The 16,740-nt window shown below is 42.4% G+C and overlaps 3 long non-coding RNA genes across 4 annotated transcripts in view; 2 read left to right on the forward strand and 1 right to left on the reverse strand.

Annotated features, from left to right (window-relative positions):
- On the reverse strand, window positions 1–3,125 carry LOC148685067 (uncharacterized). The gene is made up of 2 exons (XR_015951068.1): window positions 2,986–3,125; window positions 1–1,548 (listed from the first exon to the last, which is right to left on the reverse strand). It is a non-coding gene; the product is annotated as an uncharacterized LOC148685067 (long non-coding RNA).
- Window positions 3,014–16,740, forward strand: part of LOC148685068 (uncharacterized) — a 25,279-nt gene continuing 11,552 nt past the window's right edge. The window contains exon 1 of one of the 2 annotated variants that reach the window (XR_015951070.1): window positions 3,014–3,143. This is a non-coding gene — a long non-coding RNA (uncharacterized LOC148685068). Of the gene's footprint in view, window positions 3,144–3,839; window positions 4,013–16,740 lie in introns of those variants that run through there. The other variant, XR_015951069.1, reaches the window with a different exon arrangement.
- Window positions 4,027–16,740, forward strand: part of LOC148685069 (uncharacterized) — an 18,254-nt gene continuing 5,540 nt past the window's right edge. The window contains exon 1 of the long non-coding RNA XR_015951072.1: window positions 4,027–4,576. This is a non-coding gene — a long non-coding RNA (uncharacterized LOC148685069). The remainder of the gene's footprint in view (window positions 4,577–16,740) is intronic.

The following is a 16,740-nucleotide window of genomic DNA, read 5'->3' on the forward strand; positions in this document are numbered from 1 at the left end:
TTTTCTTTCTTGAAAAGCTATATACAAATTTATTAAAAAGATACATTTCAATGGATGCTCCATCTCTGTGTACCTCATGAACTTGCTGCAAGCCAAGACTCAAGTTACATAAATGAACAAATGTTCAGGCAAAAAACGAATGACCATCTTGGTTCCCCCACTGTTCAGTTCCAATATCATATGGTGTCTTGCAATTCTGAGGGTTGTTAGAATTTCATCGTAATGAAATCTGCAGTAAGGAATTGAAACAGGGTTCATTTTTGCACTGGTAGTTTGAATGCTTGAAAAATTCGTTTTGTGCAAATTCAGATGATGAACAGTCCCAATCTATACCTCCCACACTAATGTGAGAACTGGAACCCAGATGTCTTTGGATTTTATACTTTTCCAAAATTTCTGATGCGATTCCTAGGCTCAAGATGCATTTTCAAACTGCATATTCAAGTGAAATGTGCTTTGAAATGTGTGGTTTGATAGGAAATGTGTTCGGAAAGGTGTGTTTCGTGAGACAATATGTTCAAAACGCATATTCTTTTAGATACCTATTTAAATGCATTTTTGAGAGAATTAAATAGAATACTATAAATAGATAGCTAGGTAGAAATATAATAGACTGATGTCGAAACAGGACAGAACAGTCTTCTGAATAAACACACCAGAAAGAGGTATAGGATAGATACAGACTGATCCATCCATTCATTGACCTAATGAAATAGATGGGGCAAATCTTATAGAAGTACATGAGAAATGCTACTGTGTTTGTGTCTCCCCAGTAGGCATTTGGTTGGCCTCTGTGGGAACAGAATACTGGACTAGAGAAGCCTTTGGTTTGATCCAGCAGGGCTACTCTTGTGTTCTAAAAGCATACTATTTCCTTTGTTAATAAAGATCGGTCTGTTTATTTATATACTGCATTCCTGCCAACATACTCAAGTTGGCTTTACAGTTTAGAATAAATCTCATTTTCAATGTATGTTTCAATTAGATTCTTTTTAGCCCCGGATATATACTCCTACCTTCAGAGGCCTCCACTTGAGCCTAGACTTGCAGCCTGAAATGGCAGCCGTTACTCGAGCACAAGAAGGGACATCACGGGAATAAAACGACTTCAGTCGGGACCCAAGGAGGTTGCTCTTAAGCTCAGCTGCTTTCCTTCCAGCAGCTGGAAAAATCCAGTTCCAAACAGTTTGGACAGGATTCAAGAGGCGAAAACTAGGGGGCGGAGGGGGAAGAGAGAGAAAGGAAAGCTCGGGGTGTTGTTGCGAGGTTAAAAGCACCTTGCTTGAGAATGTCGTCTCCCATTATTCATCGGAGGGTCCTTCCTGGTAGGAGGGAATACGTCACTATAATACTGAGGTAAAAAGGAAGCAGCTGGATTCCTCCCAGTTGGGTGCAGTGGAAAGGTGGCCATGTTGGGCAAGGGGTCTACTGTGTGGTAGGAAATAATCTTTCTCCACAACTACAAAAGCACAAGAGTCTCTTCTGAGCGTGCTGTAGGATCCCGCGGCAGTATACAAAGGCCTTGCCATCATGGCGTCTCTTCGTCTCCTTCAGGCAGCGGCCCACAGAGTTCATGTGGTGTGTGGGGAGAAAGAAAAGGGGGGAGGAAAAGAGGGAGACTATAAATGCTGGATTCCTGCTTCTGAGTTCATCTCTTTCCCTCTCCCCCCACCGCCCTCCCCAATTCCAAATTGCTGCTGCAAGCCTTTAGAGGGCCACTTATGTTGATCCAGATGTAAGGCAAAGCCTCCCACTCATCCTCTTGCTCTCCCTTGATTAAAACATTATAATTCTTTAATCTCTCTGAATTGAGTTTCTTCCTTAAAAGCTGCCTGTTCTCTTTGATACACCAAAGCAGTTCTTGTCACGCTGCCAAAGGAGGCCGAGTAGAGTGTCACACAGCTCAAACTTTTACAAGCTGAGTGAGCAGGAAAACAAGCAAAGGCACACAGGCAAGCAGAGAGAAAGAGAGATACAGAAAGAGAGAAAGAGGGCTGATATCTTCCATTTTATTTTTTAAAAAATTGGGTTCCTCGCCGAAGAGAAAGAAGAGCGTGTGCTTTTTTTTTTTGCTTTTTTTTGAAGCTCAGCCATAAATATAATTAACTTTTCCAGCAAACGTGATGGCCAACCTCTGAGAAACTTGGACGAGGAGCAAGGGGGGGGTGGGAAATGACGTCACCACGATCTGGGGGTGCCTTTCGCGCTGCCTGTCAGAGCCGAAAGAAAAGAACAGGGCAATAAAACAACGGCTGCCTCTGTCTCCTTCGTTAAACACGGCACTAATTGGATGTTAATTTCTCTTTGCTCTTCTCGCTGTTTGATTGTAAGAACTCTCCTCCTCTTTCTCTCTCTCCCCCCCCCCCGCAAGACTCTTGCCAGTCGCAGGGAGTCTATACTGTACATTCCCTCTCAATTGTGGGCTCAAACAATTCAGAAGCCCGGGCAGTATTAAAAGAGGAGGGGGGAAGGGGGGATTGGATTTAGGAGTTTCACGAAGCTCAACATTTTCCTTTCATTGCCCTGTACAGAGTTCGGAGTTTTTTTTCCCCTCCCTTGCGTTCTGTCCAGTCTCCTTGGCAGCACGGGGGGGGGGGAATTAACCCAACCACTGCCCAACTCCATGTGTTGAAACAGGCATTTAGGGGAGCCAGTGCAGGCAGGAAGCTGTTGCCGTCTTTGCTGCCCAGGTCACCCTTAAAGGGTGTTTGTGTTTCTTGGCTTGGATGCTGGAGGGTGCTGAGTGCATCTGATCGATCCATAATGTAGCCACGCGCGCACACACACAGACACACACACACAAACACACACACACACAGAGTGGTGCAGTGGAAAAAGAGGTAAGTTAAGAACAGGCTTTGAGGGAGAGCAGGGGGGGATTTACCAAGGGAGATGGTGGGTGGGTGGAGAGAAAGAAGGAGAAGGGGAGGGGAGGGGAAGGAGAGGAAGGAGGTGGAGGGTAGAAATGTGGGAGTAAAGTCCTACCTGGGATCGGTGCCAACTTCCTGCACAGGGCTGCAGACCCGCAGCTTTGAGCAACCCACCAGAGGCGACTTTTCTCTCTTGTCACGAATCCAAAAGGCAAGGAAGGCAACAGGAACAGGTACAACAGATGCAAAGCCGCCTTCTTTGCCAGGGTGCTGGTGGGTAAATCCTTCTCTCTCCCCCCCCCTTCTCCCTCCCTCCCTTCTCCAATCCTTATTGCAGCTAGCTGTATTTTTTTCCCCCCTTTCTGTTTTAAGGATCCTTTCAAGCAGGCTTGATAGAGGCTTTTTTGTTTCTCACGACTATATCTATATAGAGATAGGCATTGAGGGATTGAATTCTCACGTCAGTTTCTCCTCTCCGTTTGGATTAACATGCAGAAGATGTGCCTGTCACTTTGCTTACTGTCAGTGCCTGTTCAGGGATGGGAGAGGGCTTTGTTCCGCGCTGCCTGGGAAGCTGTGCCAACTCTGACTTGGCAGCCGAGCCAGAGTGGGCAGGGAGAACGCAAAGAGAGCGAGCGAGAGAATGACTGCTGAGGCTTCCAAAGTGGGAAGTGGCTGTAGGCCCATTTCCGAACGAGGCAGCAATTCACTCTGCCCCCTTCTTTCTTTCTTTCTTTCTTTCTTTCTCTGTCTCTTTCTAAGACTGGCATGGACAAAATGGAAAATGTGGGGGCCTGTCTGTTCTCTGCAATGTCCCGGTGGGTTGGTTTTCTTTCTGTCTTCTCTCTCTCTCTCTCTCTCTCTCTCTCTCTCTCTCTCTTTAAAAAAAACAACACCATCCTCACCTGCCTCCGTTTTCGGTTTTTGGTGTTTTTTTTTTGTCTCTTAGCTCCATTTTTCAATCGGCAAATGAGGCATTTCACAAAAGCGAAAATGCTTCTTGCATAACTAAGATGATGTGGGGGGTGGGTGGGGTCTTGTGTTTTTGTTTTCCCGCCCTCTATCTCTTTTGGCTGGGTTAAAGAACTGTGCCGCCACCAGCATCCCGAGTTCAGGACAGTAGGAGCCAAGATTTATTTGACGTGCGTACATTGGGGAGACCAGGGAATGCTTGTTGGGAAAGCAAGAGGGTGGTTCATGGTGTGGGTGAGGTGAGATTGGGGGTTGTTCTGTTCTTCATTTTTGGCCCTTTGGAGGGTGTTCCCACAAAAAGCTGCAAAACTTTCCATGCAACTAGCTCCTGAAAAGTCACGAGTGTTTGGCCAGGTTTTTTTGTGGGGTGTTTTTTTATATAATTTTTTTTTAAAGTATGTTTAAAGACCGTGTTAATAATGCGAGAGCGTCCCAGGGGCATGCTAACCAACGGTTCCAAGTGCTGGAATTCCTGCCAGCCTCCCTTTGTGCCAGCCTCTTGTCGGCCTTGGCGTCTCATTCGGATGAAGCCTGGCATGCAGGCACCGCCCATTTCTTGGCGCTGAGCTGCTATGAGAAGGGAAAGGGAATGCAGGGTGGGGGCTGTCTCACTCAAACTGGCCTTGCTGGGGGGGGGGAGAAAACCTTTCCTGATGATTGTCCAGATAATCGGAACTAAAGAGAGCGACTACCGAGCGGCAAAACCTTTCTTCTTCATGGCACGTCTCTTTCGGGTACGAAATCAAATGTAGCTCTTTTAGAAATGTTTGAAAATGCCGTTTTTTAAAATTTGTCCAAATGTTCTGGCGCGTGCTTACTGCTACATCCTCCTTTCCCTGCCGCAACCTTCCCGCTTTTCATGGGGCTAAAACATACAAGGTTTTTCAAAAACAAAAAAACCAGACAAACTGGTGGTGGGTTTTTTTTGTTTTTGTTTTATTTCTACTGCCCACCCATAGATCAGGGCTCTTTTCTTTAGACTGGTTCTAAAAAAATACTTTGATTATGGGTACGGGGAGGAGGGGTGCTGGGTGATTGGGGGGTTTCTCTCCCCCCCCCTGGATTTTTGCCACACAACGCAGCAGAGAGGAAAGTGTTGAATCATGTCAGAACTGCAATTCAACATGGCAGCCTTAGCTGAGAAAGTATGGCTTTACAATGTCGAAAGAAATGTCTTTCGTGGCAAGAAGTGTCTAATTTTGAAGGCATGGAATTTGGCAAAGATGGGTTGACCAAGAATTGGGGCATAAATATTCCCTTGGATTTTTTTTAAAAAAAATTTCAGGGAGGGGGATTTTATGTAGAACCTTCAAGAAGAAAAGTTCGGCCATGTTATTCCTCACCTTGGTATTTTGCAAAATGTTAACCATTTACGAGCTGTTCTTCTGTGTCTACCATTTAGATACCGCTTCTTTTTATATATTTTTCTTTGTTTTGGCTTAGCTGGCATAGATTTTGGACTTGGGGAGGGCAGGAAGATCAATTTGGTGCACGTTTGGTAGATTTCTGGCATCCTTCAGGGTTGAAGGATGACATCATCACCTGGTCTTGATTGGGAGAAATTTAGGTGTAGCATGGAGGCAACTGGAAAGAGTAAAATGGGATGCATTTCCACAGTGCCCACCTCACTTCATGTTTAAAGGTTTGTCCTTTAAACAAGGGGGTAGCACCACCCTTCCATTGCCACTGGTGTAAACTTTGATGGACTCCACCACAGCAAACAGAGCCCCTCCTGACGTACACTGAAGGAATGGAGCTCAGGGGCTGTGCTTAGTGTCTGTAAATCTGGCCTCTTTATGTCAAGCTTAATTTAGGCCCCTGTTGTCTAAAACAAAAGAATATTGTTTCCCCGAGAGTAACAGATTCCTCTTACAGACAACTGCTTCCTTCTAAATGTTTTGTGATTAACAAAGCTCCCAAAATGGGGGGCAAACCCTTGGAACAATAAACAGAAATTTCAGCACGGGCTTCTAAATGCTAGTGTTGAATTCAAAGGAACAAATGCTCTGTGACCCAGGAGTGCCACAGCTAGAGCTCTCATTGAATGCCGGACATGACTTCTCAAACTCTCTGAAAACCGGGCCTTGTACCGAAATCTTAGTTTCTCTAAATACCTTGCTCCCCGTTGCCAGAGAGAAAGAGAGATTTCCGGCACTGAGGATGGACTTGTCCCCTTGAAGAAGAAAAAAAGGACTGATGAGAAATCCCCCTTCATAACCTGTGGAAACATCTCCTCCTCTCTGGCTTGCAGGAACTCATGTACAAGAAAATCGCTGGTCCTTTGCACATCAGCACATAGCATTTATAACCCAGTGGGTTGTGTTTAAGGACCCAGAATGAGGTGATTGAAAGTTAGGGTGCCTAAAATTCTCTCTGTGTATTATTTGTTACGGTAGGATTTTTGGTTGTGTTTATTGCTTCAGAGTGCTTTTTTGAGCATGGAGTTAAATAAATCTGGATCGGGATATTGAGATCAAAATGCTCTACAGTGGTGCCTTGCTAGATGAATTTAATTCGTTCCACGGGTCTTTTCTTATAATGAAAAATTCGTCTAGCGAATCCCATAGGAATGCATTGAATTTTTTTCGAATTTTTTTTTTCGCCCATAGGAACACATTAATTGAATTTCAATGCATTCCTATGGGAAACCGCTATTCGCTAGACAAATTTTTTGTAAAATGAATTCGTCTAGCGAGGCAACCTCCACTAGAAGAAACCTTTCGTTAAGCGGAAATTTCGTTAAGCAGGGCATTCGTTAAGCGAGGCACCACTGTATTTTGAAAACAGATTCCTGTTGCAAGAGCATAGCTTGCACATTGGCTATGAACCCATAATTTTGAACCTGGATTTCCTTTTGCTTCTCAGCAGAAGCAAGAGCTAGCTTGTCTTTTGATGTCCTCAACTCTAAATTGGCCAGAGGATACAATGCACTACTCTTGCCATGATTGACTGTTAACACAAGCCCACCTATTCCAATGTGAATGTGATCTCACTGTTATTTAACTGTTTGAATGTATATCCTGCCCTATCAAGTAGGCCAAGGGTAGCATGCAATATTTTAAATCAGCCTTTCCCAACTGGTATCCTCCATATGTTATGGTCTGCAACTCAGCTGCAGCTCCCTCACAATGCACACACATCCATCTCAATGCCATCCAACTCTTAACTCTCTTTAAGACCTGGAGTGGACGTTTATGAAAGCTTTAGAATCATGCTGAAATAATGTAAGTCATACTTAACACAGCCTGTGTGGATGCATTAAAAATACTGCACGATGACCTTTACAGGCAAAAGTAATGAATGTGCATACAACAGCTGGAAGCAAGGTGCATGATGGGAATGCTCAGCATCACCAGGAAGGATAAATTCAAACACCTGTATCTCACGGAGTCATATTTTTTTAGTTACTCACTACTGAATATATTCCATAGTGATGTACGTGACCATTCCAACTCTCCCCATTAATCAGTTGGAGTTTACGAGCACTCCCGTCAAATGCCCCCAAAGGCTCAAAGTTTCCCCCCCCCCCCGGGCATTCAGTAGCAACACTATAAGAAAGCCCATTTGATCAAATTGCTTGGTAATGATGGGGCAGGCTGCTGGGAAGATCAGAGCAGCAAGATATCAACCCCATTTCTAGTTGGGAGTAGCTCAGAAGGAACTGGACACAGTTCAAAATAGATGGGGTTGGACTGGATGGCCCTTGTGGTCTCTTCCAACTCTATGATTCTATGATGCTTTCAGCAGGAAGAGTTCATATTTCGAAGTTTCGCACGATCTTTAATACAGTATTCATCTGTACAGATGTGATACCTTTGATAAGTTTAAAACTTGGGTTGCCCATAATTTTCTGGAAGGTGCTCTAAATGAGAGGTGCAAAAATGCTGGTTTTGCATGCAGCTTAAAAACTGGGTCTAGCGACTGGCACCAAGCTTGCCAAGGTAGGGCAGGGATCTTGTTCATACTCCTCTGAAGTTGGCTGCTCTACGTAGCACTTGGCTGTTGTCATTGCCACCTCCTTTTCCATCATTTCCTGACACATTTCTCTCCCTTGCCATTTTCCCCCCTATTCCTTCTAGGAAGAAATCACCATAGCTCCATAGATCAGTGGTTGGTGGTTATATTCCCTTTGACTACTTTGCTTTGAGCCCAATTTCCTGTATGGGAAGCAAAATTCGGCATAGCTAACATCTTTGCTCCATTTTCTTCCCTGGCTAGTCTTATGCCCACATGAAGCATCTCCATTGACTTCGGTGAACTTCTCCTAGAATTTCCTCTGTGATAAATGAATGCAGCGTAGCCCACAAGACTGTAAAGCTTAATACAGAACTATGCCGTCTCTTTATAAAGGCATGCTAGACTAACATAGGCTCTTTTCCACCTTGTGACTATTGAGCAACATTGTTGCTGACAAACACCTTTTAGTTGGCAACATTAGTAGGTGCTTTCTTTTTCTAGGCACAAATCCATTTTGTGGGTCCATAAATTTATTAATAATAATAATAATAATAATAATAATAATAATAATAATAATAATATGCCACCCATCTGACTAGGTTACCCCAGCCACTCTGGACAGCTTCCAGCAAATTAAAACACAATACATCATGGACCGTTAAAAAATTCCCTGAACTTCCATGAAGAAATACAGACGTTTTATCCAGCAAAACCTCAAAGTTTCCATTTATTTTGTCTTTTGTCACACTTTCCAACAGGTGACATTTCAGCACCCTTAATGAACCACAGTTTGTGGGCTTCTTTGATTTAAATGTATGGTGTGATCTTAACGTACAAGTGTTCAGTATGATAGCACTCAAGCCTTATAAGTGAACTACACCCATTTAGCCAGGTGGCATACCCGTTTAATTTTGCGTGTGTGGAAATTAATTTCCAAGTCTGCATTTCCTTCCACCCCAGAATGCACAATTTAGCATTTAGATGCCAAAAATGTGTATGGCTTGTTGTCACTGCACATCTAATTAACTCGGACTTCCTTTTTACATAGCTTAGCTTCCACATGCACACCCTTAGCAGATCTTAGGCATCTGATGAGCTCCTGTCTTTAAAAGCTTGTGCCATAGCCAACCAGTTAATATCCAAGATGCTGCTGCTCTTGTTGTCTTATTCCAGCTATACTCTGAATACTCTAAGCTGTACATCAAGGGAAGGAGGAGGAGAACACAGGTATGCCAGGGGCATATTTATGGGCGTGTGCATTTGTTTCAGAATGGAAGAAAATGAGGGCTTGTTCAGTTCAATTCCCATTCATTCTGAAATCAACACAAAGAAGAATGAATGGGTATACTTGGGAGTCCCATTCATTCAATTTGCACCCATCTGTGCCACTTGGGAGAAGGGCTTACACGTCTCTCTCATGGTGGCACCAGAGCCCCTTTGGGCTGCTGCCATTTCATTTACTCAAAATGTCCCTAGTGTGGGATCCCAAAGCATTCCATGGGGATAGCAACTCTCAGTAGGAGAAGCAAGATTTTGGAGCAATTGCCATCTAGGAACATAGGAAGCTGTGTTACACCAAGTTATTAATCCATCTAGTTCAGTATTGTCTGCAATGACTGGCAGTGGCTCTTCAGAGTTTCAGGCAGGGGGTCTCTGGAGACTCTGGGGGTTGAACCTGGGATCTTCTGCATGCAAGTCAGATGTTCTACCACTGAGCTACAGCGGTTATCCCAATAATGTCCCAGAGCAATGAAACACCCAGAGGATTCTGGGTAAATAAAATAGTGCACTCACCCCTCCAGAAAAGCCTTAGAAATTAGCACTGTTGTTGCCACTGGTGTAAAAAAAGTTGTTATCATTTTCTTTCTTTCTTTTTAAGAAAACAGTATAATGGAAACAAATAGAACAATGAAACAAATGTAGGTGCAATGAATACATTATAAAAGATTGTGATTTTAACAAATGAAATGAAAGCCTGGTTTAATAATAGGGATGAAGTAAGAAAAAAGTTTCATTGCACACCACTAATCTTGTATTATTTCTGCACACTTTTGTTATTCTTTGCTCCACTCTAAATAAGTGTGGGCCTTCTTTTTAATCATAGGTGTGCAATGCACCATTGATCATCTCTTTAGCCTTTGGCATTGGGACAGGAAATTGTATAGCTGAAGCATCCTCGGCTGTGCTTAGCCAGCCTAGTCCTATTAATTCACTTTAGCTGGGCATGAGTGCAAATATTGGCTTGAACCATCCACCACAACTAAAGTGCAATGCTATGCTGAGTAAGACAAGCAGAGTTATCTGGTTCATTCTCATCTACCAGGCAAATCTAGTACAATAACATTTAATTTGGTGATTGTGTCAAGGACTGAGCTCCTAGGATGCTCAAACTGTCCTTAGGGTGCAGAGGAAGGACATAGGGGGTAGCTATCTGCTGTAATGCTGAAATGGACTTGTGAATAGGATGGAGGATAAATTTGGTTTAGGTCTTATTTGAAGCCAAATCTATCAAATGTGCACTTTCCAAAACAATGCAAACCAAAACACAGCTATCCTGCAAAATTCACACTTACCCAAATTTTGCTTCGCAGTTCGGCAACCAATGCTTAAGTAAATGCATATGTTAGGGGAAGGTTGCGTAAAAATGAATATATTGGTTAAAATAACACACACACAAATGCATTATATTGGAGAAAATTGCTTGCAAGAAATGTATATACAGTGGATATACTGTATATACTCCGTTCCAGAGGCCCATCTGTAACACGGAACTGATGCAAGCTGAAGCGCCACGTCTGCACACACACGCGGTGCGATTTAGTGCTTCTGCGCATGCACGAGTGGCGAAACCCAGAATTAACCTATTCCAGTACTTCCGGGTTGCCACAGGACACAACACGAAAACACATAACCTGAAGCGGATGCAACATGAGGTATGACTGTATGCAGTCAAAACTGCATATAAAATATGTTTATTGGGGAAATTTGCACAAAGGTGCTGATGAATTTTCATAAGAATTAAAAATATGTATAATCAACCACAAAATGTGGAGAAGAGCATTTAAAAATGGAAAAATAAGAAAGTGAGAGAACCAAAATCGACAGATCATTCCATCCCTATTTGTGAATACAAGGGAGTCAGACTGTACATCAAAGGCAATATCATGAGTGGAGTATTGTATGTAATGCATTATCATCAGCCTGTACTTTTGCAACATATATATTTCGCTTGCCAACATTATTTCACTGTATTTAATGTGTACCATATTATCACCAGGGTGCCCTGTCTTTTATTTGGTTTTTCATGTACCCTTTGTGGCACAATTTAAAGTAAATGTGATAAGCTGAATATTTCACTGGAGTGCAAAGTGCTGGTTATGCTCTAAATCCCCATATCTTACCTTAAACTTGCCATAATAAGTAAGGATCAGGTCCTCGATTGAAAACCTATCTCACTTATCAAAGCAGGTGGGAGCATTTCTATGTGGTCTGTCTCACTGATGCTTGACTGTTTCCTTTTGTTTGTGCATCCTTATGTACATATTTATTTCTGCCTATTCCCATGTCTCTAATGCTAACAGGTCTATGTAAACAGCCTCTTAAATCAATTGCTTTGGTTTCTCAAAATGTGCTGAATAGAAGAGATACTATGACAGAGTTTGTCCTTTTCTCAAGCGGCCATAATCTCCTCTCATGCCCTAGCTGGACTTCCAGTGTGCTGCCCATGTGATCTATAACCCAAGGTGGTCTATAGTAGGGCCCTATCCTTTTTAAGATTTTGATAACATTTCATTTCATTTCTGATATACCTAGAGGACTTGTTTAGTTTGAAATTATGCATAGATGTGTATTTCCCATGGTGCATTTATGTGGGGAAAGGAAATGGAGAGTGTTGCCTTGCAATCTGTCAATCTATCCCATGCTATGCAGTTCACACAGTTAAAATTCACAAATTTAATATGTCCAACATATATATACAGGAGTGACTTGCGCATCATAATGCCCAGTCATGTCTTGCTCCTTTAACTGGGGTGTCTCCAATTGCCGTTTATACCTGGGGGAAGTGTAGCCACAGAGGCCCTGCACCTCCAACTCTCTTTATGATCTTTTGAAAATGGCCCTTTTCCTTAAAGAGGAGCAGGCCACCTCTAGCTTCATTTGAAGGAAACAGAATTTGGGATGCAGTGGAGTCCTTGGAATCAGAGCAGCTGCTGTGTAATTTGGTTGTATTATGCATGTGTTCTGCACAGAGATTAATAGTCATTCCTAAAGCATGCAGCATGCATGCCCTTCTACCACTGATGCCCCACTCATGCACAGTGAGTATGCCAGTCTTCAAACTAGGCCCACCATCCACCTGGTTAATGTACTTGCAGCAGGGGAAGATACTATTAAGTGTGCAGCTTAGAGATTATTCTTTCGGTGGGAAATTGAAAATAATGAAGAGGCGCCACAGGGCATGTCCTGATCTAGGATATAACCTTTAGAGACTAACTGAATTAAAACAAGACAGATATGCCTTGAATCTCTCTATCCATGGTCTTCCTAACATACCCGGCTGGGAACTAAGTTCCCTTCAGTGCTTTGTGTAGCTTTTACACAATGACCTGTCCTGATCCTTGCTATTAACTGAACAGACTTTGGCTTATGAGGTTGGATTTCAGCAAATTTCCTTGGGATGTGCTAAGAAAGCAGCTCAGCTTATCATCTCTTGACCGTTGCTTATAAGGCTTGACTCACTGCTGAATGCTAGATGAACCATATAACTGATGCCACCAACTAAGTCTAACTGGCTTTTCCCAAAAAGAGACCAATATAACTTGATCATCTCTGGAAAACGGTGTGCAGCTGATTTATGCACCCCTGTCACCTGTCCCCCCCCTTCTTTCTGCTTTGGCTCATTCCATGGAGGGGCATAGTAGTCTGTGTTTCCAGTTGCTTGCTTCCAGAGTAACATTTGAACCTACATTTGATCCCAAACATTTACACTAGATATTTGGTCCTAGAGTGCCACCCTACCCCATTCTGCCAAGCACCAAGCTTTGAAACATTTCTAACTCTGGACCATTATATCTTATGTCTGGCACCTGGCCCTACTGAATAACTCTCACTAAGAGTTAATCTGTGCTCTGCTGTCACACCACTATGATAAAAAAAAAAGATTACACCCAGAGCAAGCACCTCTTCATTTATAATAAATCTGCCATTAACTATACAAGGATGTCTCTGGCCTTAGCAGCAGAAGTAAATAACTAAATAAATAAGACAGCTAAATAAGGTGGTTTGAAAGAATTGCCTTCCAGAGAACTAACAGACCATGCCTTCATATTTGCATTTGATAAAAGCATCATGTGAAATATTACAAATGTTGCTCCACTATTCTCAAATTACTGTCAAAGCATTCTTATCAGCTCTAATGGCATGCCAAACAATAAAAGGGTCATCACCAGTCCATTTATGAGATTGCTATGTGGTTTGTTCCTTCCTATAAACATTTTAAATATGTCCACTTGTTCATTAACATAATCTGCTATACATTCTATCTTTGTTTCACTATTGTTGGCAAAAGCTCCCCCAGCCTTCAATATTTTGCCAGCAAAATCGAGGCTATTACCAATAAGTTTCTCACCAAAACAGTATGCTTTTTCATGACATATAGCTTCAGCCCTGATGGTAACTTATATACAACTTATATACAACAATATCTTTAGTTTTTAAAACAATATTTGTCCAAAAATCCATCGCTTATTTGAAGTCCAACTGGATATGCATAAAATATAGATTTGTGTGATTTCACTTCCAATTTCTACCAAATTATTTTAATTTTCAATAGCATGTAGTACCTTTGACATAACAGACAGCAAATATTTTTATCTGAGTTTGCATTCAGTTATATTACGGCCTTTTCTTACAAATATATATTCAGTGAGCGTTCAGAATTGCAACTTGTAGGCTTTTTCCTATCTGAAAGCACTCAAAATCCAAGGAGGAGATCAGCATGTAGAAGGATCTTCCATGTGTGGATATATTTCTTTTGGATTGTGAACCAGATGCATAAATTGGATGTGCAGCTAGATGCAGATGCCGTCAACCTACATTACACGGGTTTCAATGCGAAGCACATCTCCCTTCCATACTCTGGTGCAACTAGTCTTATGTAACAATGTGACTAGAACGGCAGAGGAATAAGGATTCTTTGGCTCAATTCCCATTAGTATTTCGTATATCTTGGATGAGAAATAGCCTCTCAGATACCTTATGAGGTCAACATTTCTATTAATTCCAGTATTTAGCCTTTAATTTGCAGTTACTGGCAACAAACAAGAATGGTTCTGAATTTTGCCCTTCAGTTCATTGTAACTTACAATATGTAGGAGTTTTGAGCTCTTCTAGGGGAACTATAAGCTGTTAATGAAACATCTTTCTCCTTGTCAGTTCTTCTTCATTCTTTTTCTGTTGTGAAGGAAAATCATGTATTACGCAATCATCAGAACTTGGTTATTTGCTTTCTTTCACAAATATTTCTGAAGAATTACTTAGCCATAACAACATAAGCTTCATATTGATTACCACCTTCAAACTGACCTCCACGCCTTTCTTCCTGGTTCTCAGGACTCTCCAAAGGCCACACCCTACACATCCTTCTTGAGAGCTTTTGCCTGGCTGGAATGTGTCCTTGAACTTTGACAACACCTCTTGCTAGTCTGGATGGAGGATGGAGAAATGTGGAAGTGGGAGGGAGTGTCTGCAGAACCTCTGAGTTTTGTGTGGCTGGAATGCAGCCTATTGTGCAAAGCTAAGAGTCCCATCCATTGCCCTGCCCACTCTGGACCCATTCACCGCAGGCCCACCGCCCTTTGAAAGTTGCCCACGAGGGTATGCAGTCAGCAGGATGAAAAAGGCTTCCCATTCTGCCCCATGATCTGGATTTGGAGTGGACAATTAGAGGACTTAACACGTCCAGTGGCAATTATATTCTATATAAAGCTTTGAGCTTTTTCAGATAGCTGGTTTGTCTGGTATTCCTAGTAGTAAAATGTAGTGGGAATGAAACATTTCATGGATAGGGTCCTAACTAAGCATGAGAGGTTGGCACTGCCCTCACTGGTTTTGTGCCATCTCACTGATCTTATCCATCCATTTGGGCATAGTAAGATCAACATGGGGATTTCAACTCTCCACATAGAAATTGCCTTTCAATATTGTATTATAGAATTGTAGATACCGGTACTTCGAATGGCATGCTAAAGACTGTAGCATCAGAATACACTAGCAGTTAAGATATGGTGTTCACATTCAAGCTACAATTCAGTTATGCTCAACCATGAATTACTACTACTGCAGGTATTGATGAAAGATGATGTGGTCCTAAAATGAAACTGGATTTTCCCTTGCAAGCCCTCTTCCAAGTAGCATGAGGAGCCATCTAGAGTCAGTGCTGTCCATCTGGCCAAAGACCTTCTGCTGAGGGAACCCTAACTGTGCTTTTATTGAAATATTTGCAGAGCTTTCCACCGGTCAGGAAATTTTGACACTGCCAGGTGGTTTCCATTACCCTGCTTTCTTCCCATTGGGAATTTTCCTGAAGAATTCCCCCCCCCCTTTTTTTTGGCTAAGGCATATAAGCTGAGTCATGTTTCTACTTGTGCCAGGAGTAGGCTAGTCCTAGGAAAGGCGTGTTTCTCCTTTAAGATCAGCAGATTCAAACTTCAGGAGCAATAGCATGTTAGAAACCTCAGAAGCTGGTCTTTTTAGGCTTAGCTCCTCTGTTCAAATAGCAGGAAAGGAAGGTGTGTCTCCATGGAGCTTTGATGTTCTCTATTTTTTTAAACTCGAAACACACACTCATATCCTGGCCTCCCTCTCCTCTCCTCTCCCCTCCCTTTCGTTTTTTGTCTCCCTCTTTTGAGGCGTGCAAAATGGCTGCCGCCTGGCCAACGTATCTTCCGTCAGGAAGGGGAAGCGAAGAGGCTGGGACGTGGCTCTCTGGCTATCTTCGGCCATGTTAGGACCTAGCTCTCTCATCTCTGCATGGCACCATCTGTAACAAAAACCGAGAAAGCCAGTTTGGAATTATATCAGAGTTGGAGGCACACGTGGGTAGTTTTGGCGTGTGCCGAGTGTTGCAAATAGGCTGGGTTGCCAAAATGAGCTCTTGTGTTATCGGTGTAACAGTACTCGGTACAGCCAGGAATGTGTGACTGTGCCTAGAACCAGCTGGAAAGGTTTGTTCGCAGTATGAAAGGGAAACGGTCGGTCTTGTATGTTTCTTGTATCAGTTGCTGTTATGTGCTAGGATTGTAAACAATTATATGTGGTTGGGCAATGTGCTTATCCATTCTACAGGGTAGGGTTTAACTTATTTCATTTCTGAAAATGGAATTCCGTATTTTTTTGGGGGGTGCTGATGGTCGTTCTATTGTTGGTCTGCATCTATCAATTTATCTATATCTACTTTTTCTCAAAAATGTTATCACCCAGGGAAAACTATTTTTTTTAAAAAAAAAAAGCACTGTGGTGGTTTCTAAGGGCCCATGATTTATTGGTTGTTTATAGGGAAAGTAGACCTAGCAACGTAAGAAAAAAATATTGTAGAAATAGGTGTGTGTCCCAAAATAAATTGTGGGAATCCATGACAGGTCATGCAAGGAGAATATGAAGAACAGTTGGAAAGACCTTGGTCTCATTTTGAAGCATCTCTCTACAATTCGGTGTAGAGAGTCTGTTAAGGAATGTATATCTGTTCAATAGTAGCAAAGAGCAGGTACCGGTACTAGAGAAGAATGTGGTCCATGACTATTTTATGAATGCCTAATGTAAAGGTTTTAAACTTTAAAGGACTGGATAACTTGAGACTAGCAGCAGCAATGTATTTACATCTATATGTTTCCATCTATCTGTCTATCTATATAGTTTCTCTCTCTTTAAGCAAATTTAAAAG

This window comes from Zootoca vivipara, chromosome 7, assembly GCF_965207765.1.
Source record: "Zootoca vivipara chromosome 7, rZooViv2.hap1.1, whole genome shotgun sequence".
Classification (NCBI taxonomy): domain Eukaryota; kingdom Metazoa; phylum Chordata; class Lepidosauria; order Squamata; family Lacertidae; genus Zootoca; species Zootoca vivipara.